Source organism: Arachis duranensis, chromosome 1 (genome assembly GCF_000817695.3).
Source record: "Arachis duranensis cultivar V14167 chromosome 1, aradu.V14167.gnm2.J7QH, whole genome shotgun sequence".
NCBI classification, from domain to species: Eukaryota; Viridiplantae; Streptophyta; class Magnoliopsida; order Fabales; family Fabaceae; genus Arachis; species Arachis duranensis.
Window position 1 is genome coordinate 6,326,808 of NC_029772.3, and position 9,679 is coordinate 6,336,486.

Below are 9,679 nucleotides of genomic sequence, written 5' to 3' on the forward strand. Positions count from 1 at the left end.
ACTAAATTTCTCCGGTCTTTCCAGCTCATTTAGTCAGAGACCAATAAATTCAGCATTATAAGGGACTTTGACTGTTTTTTAGAGACATGTATATTTATTATTTATTGCAAAATTTTCTCAAAGCATATTGAAGCTCTTTTTTAGTTTACCGCAAAATTCTTTAGAACATACCGTTCTATTACTCAATAAAATAAGACAAAGGAAACACCTTGTGAAAGGAACCTTCATTTTTTGTCATTGTTGTAAATTGTAATAATGATAATTTCGAAATCATGAAATGTATCTTGAAAGAAACAATCGATGCCATAATAAAATTATTGTAACGTATATATGGATTCGATCATTCAATACTTGTTCATGCATGTTGGCTTTTAGATTATTCTTTACAAAGTTTCTCAAAAAAAAAATGGTCACACGAAAACAAGGTTAACCAAGGATTTTATCTTGTTTAGCCTAGAATCTTTTTTGGTTTTCCCTCATTTGTTACTTTATTTCGTATTGGGATATATATGATATATGATAAACATACATAGATTTTATTCTCAACAATGCATCACCGGAATGAGAATCAGAGACCCACTAACCAAACCAAAGTTAAATATTAATATGTATGTGTGGGTCTAATAGAACAAGAATTGGCACAAATACACAATTTAGTGAAATTTTTTATTTGGAGAATAATGCTTGTGAGGCAAGTAGGCACCAACTTTATTGAAGAAAATACCTAATTATATTTGAGTACAACTCATTTGCGTGCCTATATTTAATTGAAAATTTCATGATTCGGGATTGTACCAAAAGAAAAATCATCTCTCTCTCTCAAATAATAAGATATACATGCTAATTCGGAAGAATTTCAAGTATTTAAAAAATATTAGTATTTCAATAATTTTAGTTGTTAATTTAATCATTTCAATTATAAAAAAAATATAATATTAGCACGTAACACACTTCAACCTATTTTCATTTAATTTTTTAGCATTATATCATTTAATTTTCGACAAACTAACATTAGCACGTAACACACTAAAAAAATACAAAAATATTATATACATATAAAATACAAAAATATTATATACATACAATATCAATTAGTAAATTGAGCTTTTTAGCATGTGTTTGTGTTTAACTGTTTATAATGTATTGGCTAGATTAACTAATTTGGATTGGTCGAGTGGTCAGCTCACTCATCTGCTTAAGCAAGTGTCGGAGGTTCGAATCCCGCCTTGTGCATGCAGCAACCCATTGGCCAGCGGCAGACCCTTAAATGGAGCTCAGATCCGCGACGGATTCAAATCCCGCCTTGTGCATGCAGCAACCCATTGGCCAGCGGCAGACCTTTAAATGGAGCTCAGATCCGCGACGGATTAGTCCTTAACCTGTCGGGTTGGGGGATACCGTTTGGGTAAACAAAAAAAAGTGTAATTTATTTATTTAACTATATTTTAAATAAAAACAACACTTTTATAATATATTAAAATTTAATTTTATAATTCATTATCCAAAAATTAAAAAAAAATTACATAAAAATAATTATAAATTTTTTATTACAGTATCCACTTCATTGTCAGACTCGTTTCTTTGGCCGGTGACAATTACAAACGCAAAGTCCAACAAGACATTCCTTTCTGCATGGCTTTGGCTGAGGGGTACAAGACAAAATTTTGCAATCTTTGTCCTCTACACATAATATCTTCAGAGCCATACCTGACAATTTATTGTACCATTAATAAACCCTAAAGGGGGATATAAATATATAATAATGGTTTGACAAAGTTTATTATATATAAGATTTTAGTTACAGAGACAAATCACAATACATACAAATTAATTATATTTTTATAATATAATTTATAACATATACTACTTTTGTCTTAAAAAATATTTCGTTTTTTTTTAATAAATATGTTAAGATATATTTACTTCAAATCAATCTTTAAAAAAATTTTAGTCGAACAAGTAAGTTTTAATAAATTTTAGTCGACAAATCAGTTCCAAAATTTTTACAAATAATTAATTTTCACATCAAATTATTTGTCTATACAAAAAGATAAATATAATAAAAAAATTCTCAGAAACTATTTTAGATACTTTTTAGTCTAAAAATATCAAAATTAACTAATATTTCTCCATAAATTGAAGGTATTTATAACTAATAATTTAATTAAATTTTGGACCACATATTTTTTAAAAAAATATTCTATTCATTTTAATATTTTTAACATAAAAAGGACCTAATTACAAAATAAAAAATAGTGTATAGATCCAATTGAAAAATAAAATAAAATTATCTAGTTACAAATTTAACAAAACTATAAAAATTATTAGAATAATTAAACCTTTAATAAATAATGATAAAGATTGATTTGTCTAATTTTTTGAACAAAATTTGACATAAAAATTAGTTTATGTAAAAAAAATTAGAGACTCAATTGATTAATAAAATTTATTAAAGACTAAATTGTCTTGATGAAAAATTCTTAGACAATAATTTATAATATTATTATTTATATTTTAAAATATAATTACTTTTCGAGGAAGGAACTAAGGAAAATACTAAGAAGTATGAACCAAAGAGATGAACAAGTGAAAAGAAAAAAATTTTATTGACTTATCCATCACCCTCGTTTGACCTCAAAAGTTAGAATGCCAATTTTAACCTTGAAAGTTTGAAAAAATCTCAGACTTATCCATCATCCTCGTTTTCTGCCATAAACAAACACATGCAATCTTTCTTTCTCTTTCTCTAACAATAATATACACATGTACAATGCAAATTAAACACAATACACTTAGATATAATGTATATTATTTTATTGGTTAAGCTAAGGTTGAAGAATGAGATAGAAGCAAGTAGCAGGTAGCATCATGAGAGATAGAATGAAGAAGAAAATTAAAAATAGAGGAGAATACCAGACTTTGATGCTACCAGGATTACGAGAAGTAAGCAAGCAAGTAACATGAAAGATTTTGCCATTTTAAAAATGTGATGATGTGTTAATGTTGTAAGTGTGAGGAGTGTATGAAATTAGTCTCACATCAAAAAATTAAAGAAGATTGAGGAAAAAATAAAGAAGATTGAGGAGTTTATAAGATGAAAAATTCATTAACTTACTATTTTAAGGTTTTGAGTTAAATGTAAGTCATAGTAATTTTATAAAAATTTGTTATAATTAAAGAAATAGTAATGATAATAAAAAGTTAGTTAATATATTATATTGATTCTTATTCCAAGTCACATTTTATTTTATGAATGCATGTACAAGAATGCAAGATTTGAAGGGCGACAAAATTAAAGTGAAGGATTGTGTCTATAAAGAGAAAGTATAGGGAGCCAATGAAATATTTGTATAATGTGTACAATGGAGGTTTAGGGATGTCCGATTCAGTATTAGAGATATAACCATTAGTGTTACTTTTTCCCATCAGTTTAAACTTTTGAAATGAGTGGTATTATGACATGGTATCAAAGATTTAAATCTAAAAGGTCAAGAATTTGATCCTTTGTGAACTCTAAAATCAGTTTAAGTTTTTAGGATAAATAGTTTCATGACATGAGATGTTAATTATCCACGTCTACCACCATCACATCCAATTCAAAACCATGAGTTACTCATCTTATAAACTCCCCCTCTTTCTAGCTCCTCTCAACAAATGGTATCAGAGGGGTATTCAAGATAAAGTATCAAAAGTCTTCCTGGTAAAGGTGGCCTAACAAGTAGTATCAGAGGGGTATTCAAGGTGAATACTCATGGTGGAGAAGCCAAGTTTTATGGCATGAGATGTTTATTATCCACGGCTATCACCATCACATCCAACTCAAAACCATGAGTCTCTCATCTTATAAACTCCCATCTTTCTAGCTCCTCTCAACAAGTGGTATCAAATGGGTATTTAAAGTAAAGTATCAAAAGTCTTTTCGACAAAGGTGACCCAACAAGTAGTATCAGAGGGGTATTCAAGGTGAATATTCGTGGTAGAGGAGTCAAAAAAATGGGAATTTATAAGATGAAAGACTCATTAACTTACTACCTTAAGGTTTTGAGTTGGATGTGATGGTGGTAGCCGTGTTGGGTTCTAAGATAATATATGTCATGTTGGGTTCTAAGATAATATATGATGTGTGTTATGAATGTGTGTGTGAGCTTTACATTTTATAGGCACAATCCTTCACTCTAATTTTGTTGCCATTCAAATCTTGCATCCTTGCACATGCACATCAAATAAAATGTGACTTGGAATAAAAATTAATATAATACATCAACTAACTTTTTATTATCATCACTATTTCTTTATAACAAATTTTTACAAAATTACTAGAATTTTTTCTAATATTTTTAAAATTATTTACCTTTTTTATAATTTTTAAAAATTACATATAATATAAGCAGAGGCGGAACTAGAGAAAATATTAGAGGAGAGCTAAAAATATTTACACGATAAAATAAAATTAAAATAAAATTTTAAGAGGAGACTAAACTAAAATTTATATATAATTTACATGTAAAAAATTTAAATTAGAAAAGACCATTGTCCCTTTCTCTATAATGTGTAGCTCCACCCTCAGTACAAGAGTGACGGTTATTATTAATTCAAATTGGCTAACAGGATCATGATTATTTATTTTGAGAAATGAATATATATCACGATAACATCATTAATTAAATAATTAAATTATAATTAATTTATTAATAATTATTATTTAATTAAAACTAATTTATTAATAATTATAATAATCATTATATTAAATAATTATATCTCTATTTAATTAATGATTTATATTAATTATTTAATAATTAATTATGTTAAATTATAATTAATATAAAAATAAGAAGTATATATAACATATGGTAAATTATAAATCATGTTATTTAAGAGAAGAATGTATATATGAGTATATGACCATTTTATTTTATTCACAAATAAACTGATACTTATAAATCATGTTGTTTAAGAGAAGAATGTAAAATTAAAGTTGATAATGTCAATTAAGAGTAGTTAATGCATGTGCGGGACGACTTTGACACTGATACTTTTTATTAGGTTAACTTTGACTATAAAATATAAGGGGTACTCTAGTGTATAGATTATTGAAAATTTAAGCGGTATAAAAAGAGTATAATTTTTTTATAGTTATTTTTTATTATTTTATTATTATTTAAAATGTGAATTTTATCTTTATTAATTTTTCTTTTATCCTATTAAAAAAAATTTGTAAACTTATATCTTTATTATATAATTTACCAAAATATAAATACACAGTAGCCAATTGAATTGTATTCTATTAAGTGTGTAAAAAATGATCATATAATGTAAAAAATATATATTTTTTATTTTAGGAGTAATATAGATACAGTAAAAATGAAGTAATTAATAATATAGTTGACTGAATTGAAATGGGCTCATTTTCATATGATAATTTAATTAAAAATAAAATAAATTAAAAAGATACATGAGATTTTATGAGTGTCAAATTGGATTTTAACATCATTCTTAATATTGAGTATATATGCTTAGTGGTTTTGTGATTTATATTCTTTTATTAATTAAAATAAATTAATGATATTATTGTAAATTTAAATAAATAAATAAATATTATAAAATTAAATATTTTTTATTAGAATAATCGTCTAAGTAAATTATTTATTGTTAATTATATTTATTTTATCTCAAACTAAATAAAAAATATATCACAAATTTAGTCATTATATATTTGTATATTTTACATACAAAAATATTTTATGAGAATAAATAATCATCTACTTGTATTTGTATATACTTAAATATGTTATTTTTACACAATTTTTTAATAAAATCATTATCACCAGAATAATCAATGTGAGTATAGAAGATCGAATAGTCAAATTTGTCATATTTTGCCTCTTTTTTGTTGCCACATAAAATAGTAATAGAGAGAGGGAGTTATTAACTTCTATAACTTCATTTATGAATTATGAGTGTGATGAGCGGAGAGGGTGGGTTTTCTTTTTCTGCCTGTCTTCATTATTGGTCTTTGGATTCTTTAGAGTGGGGTATATTTTGCTTTTCTCCTTGAGGAAAAAACGTAACAAAAAAAAAAGAAAAAAAACTATATGCTTTCTTATCATTATTATTGGATGTGAAAAGATTGTCTAATTTTTGAAATTATAATGTATCATGGTTGTTTTAATATATAGTTAATCAATTATTAGTCAACTATTATTATTGGGTCTGTTTTTAGTAAGCTCAAGTGTGTTTTGAACTTTTGTAATAAGTACAATAAATAATTTATAAATAGGCCCCAAATGAGGTTTAATAATAATTATTACATTTTTATTTTTATCATAAATATTTGTAAAATTCATTTAGATAACCCTAAATTTGCTACTTTCACTCGGTGACTAAACCCACTAACACACTCTTTACTCTCGTTCTCTTCTTTTTCACAAAATCTACTGCCATCAACAATAATCTCTACCCACTGTCATCAGCCTCAATAATAATCTCTACCCACGGCCTTTCTCTTCCCTTTTCACAGAACCCACTGCCATCAACAATAATCCATATCCACTGCCATCAGCCTCTCTTTCTCTTCCCTTTTCACAGAACCCACGTCTAATGCCAATTTATTTGAGAATTTTCTTTTCAGTTTCAGAGTGTCGTCGTTCTTTCTATCTTCATCGTGCACCGCGTCTTTCTGTCGTCCTCAGCACCATCTCCCCCTTCATCGCTACACTTCAAGAGTTTTAATGGATTTGTGTTTGGGTTCATTTAGGGTTTGATCAATGAGTTTCTGAATTTGTCAATTGCTTAAGATTTTTCAATTAAAAACATAAAGCAATTAAAAAAAATGGTGGAAAGAAACTGTAATATTTTTCTATATTCAATAGATTATTTTTCTTGTTTATCTTAAAATTTGAAATTAAGTTGTTTTCTCTGTTAATATGTGCTGCACTTTATAGTTTCTCAGGGGTATTTCTATTATAGTAAATTGATCTAAATATGGATTTGTGCTTTGTTGAATGTCATAATAGATATTGCTTTCTCAAATTTTGCAGGTACAATTAGAAGCTTAATTTGGTTAGAAGTATTGCTTGATGGCACAGTTTCAAATAAAATCTTAATCTTTATCATCTGTCACTGCTGCTTCTAAATCAGTTTCACGTCAACCATCTCAACAATCCATCAAGTTAACTTTTGTAGGATAATTTGCTGGCATAAACTGTCATAATATAACCAACTTGGGTTGGTCGAGTGGTCAGCTCACTCGTCCGCTTAAGCAAGTGTCGGGAGTTCGAATCCCGCCTTGTGCATGCAGCAACTCATTGGCCAGCGGCAGATCCTTAAATGAAGCTCAGATCCGCGACGAATTAGTCCTTAACCAGTCAGGTCATAATATACTAATTTAAATGTAATATTTTTCTCTCTCTAGAATTAAAAAAGATGTAAGATGTAATGTTGCTCCCTGAAATATAAGAGCAATTGATACAAACCCACATCCAAACCAACAAGGCCCAGCTGAAGAGGAACCAATTGAAGATGAAAAAAAAGAGAGTCATGGGCCAGAGATGTTGGGTCCTAGAAGAAAGAAGCGCCCAACTTGGCACCAAGATTATGTGATGTAACAAATTGCTTCTAAAATGTCTACGTGGCAAAGTTAGTTACATTTGAGTATGAGAATGATTGATATAGGGTAAAAGTAGCATCAAGAGAGAGTAGAGAATTATCATTTGGCCATTAGAAAATTGGCTCTGGAGTATAACCCTCACTCGAAGTAGGGAAACGTTTGTGTTCGTACTCCTTTTCATTCATGCTATTCACTAGTAATACAACACTAATTCAGTATACTTTCTTCCCATTATACAAATTCATTACAAATCCTATTACACATTTTCTAATCTATCATTGGTGCTCTCATTGAGAGATGGTGGATACCGATGAACTCCGACGATCCCAAGCAGAAATTACAGCCTTACAGCGGGGTCAGATTGAGATTAACAGTAAGGTCTCTGACACTAATGATCACTTGCATTCCATGGAGGAATTCCTGAAAGAAATCAAAGGAATGTTAGCATATTCCAAGAAGAAAAAGAAAATAATTAGAGAAGAGGACTCTGATTCTGACGTTGAGAACAACAAGAAGCAGCATCATCATCATCATTCTAATCACTTCCACTCGGGAAATAGAGGTATGCGTGTTGAACTACCTATTTTTGATGGTGAAAGGGTTGAGGAGTGGGTTTTCAAGGTGCAAGAATATTTTGAATGGTTTAGTGTGCCTGAGGAGATGAGAATCAGGATGCTTTCTTTTCATTTAACTAGTCCTGCCTATTCTTGGTATCATTGGTTAGTAAAAAATGATATTCGACATACTTGTGACTCATTCTTGAATGCATTGTTAATTGGTTTTGGCCAGAATTATTTCTATGACCCAAAAGCAGCTCTTAAGGAGCTAAAACAAACTGATTCTGTGGCAGAATATCACACCCAGTTTGAGAAATTATTAACCCAAGTGACTGGATTGAGTGAGGATTGGTTGGTATCCTTGTTTATTGCTGGCTTGCAAGAGCATCTCAAATACGAGTTGATGATAGCTAAACCTCAAGAGTATGATACCGCGGTAGCCTTAGCCAAATTGCATGAACAAAAGCATGCTGCGAACCCTACACACTCAATTAAAATCCTGAAACCATACACAAACCCTAACAGTCGAAACACCACCACATACTTCAGTACCCCAACTCCACCACCTAACAGAATCCCAACAACAAAACACACACACAATCCTACAACAACCCTAGCAGCATCCAACCCAACCACAACCCAAACACAACATAAGCACATCCCAAATACCCCTTACAAACACTTATCAGCAGAGGAGGTTAAGCTAAAGAGGTCTAAAGGATAATGCTATTATTGTGAAAATAAATGGTCACCTTTCTATCACTGCAAAATCACACTGCATCTGTTAATTGGAGAGGATGCAATGCAGAAACTGTTGAGGGAACCACCAGCATAGGAGGTAATTACTGAAGGACCAGAACAATCGGTAATTATTGAACCGGTACAAACTGAGATTAGTTTCAATGCTATGGTGGGGCAGTACCAGCCCACTACCTTCAAGTTGAAGGGAACATATAATGGCCATCCCCTAATGGTGTTGATTGATGGGGGCAGTACCCATAATTTTGTTAAAACTAGTGTGGCTCAGAGACTTGCAATTCCTATGCGTGATGTGACTCCTTTACAAGTACTAGTGGAAAATAGATATAGTATTGGCTGTCAGGCACAGTGTGAGGAAATTGCTTTGATTCTCCAAGGCTACAAGTTTAACATCAGCACGTATGTGTTGGAATTGCAAGGTGCAGATTTGGTTCTAGGTGTCCAATGACTTATGGGTCTTGGTTATGTCACTACTCATTATGGATTGTTGACTATGGAGTTTGTAGTGCATGATCTGAAGGTGAAGTTACAAGAAGAAAGGCTATTGCAATCAGAAGGGCTCAGTAATAGAATGCTGCAGAAATTGGTGACAAATGAGGTCATTACTACATTCTATCACCTGAGAATGATTGAGGAAGAGACCAACAGCAAACCAACAACCCCTGTAGATATTCAGTAGCTTTTGAAAGAATTCCAACATATTTTTGAGGAACCTACACGGCTCCCTCCCACTAGGGAGATTGACCACAAAATTGAG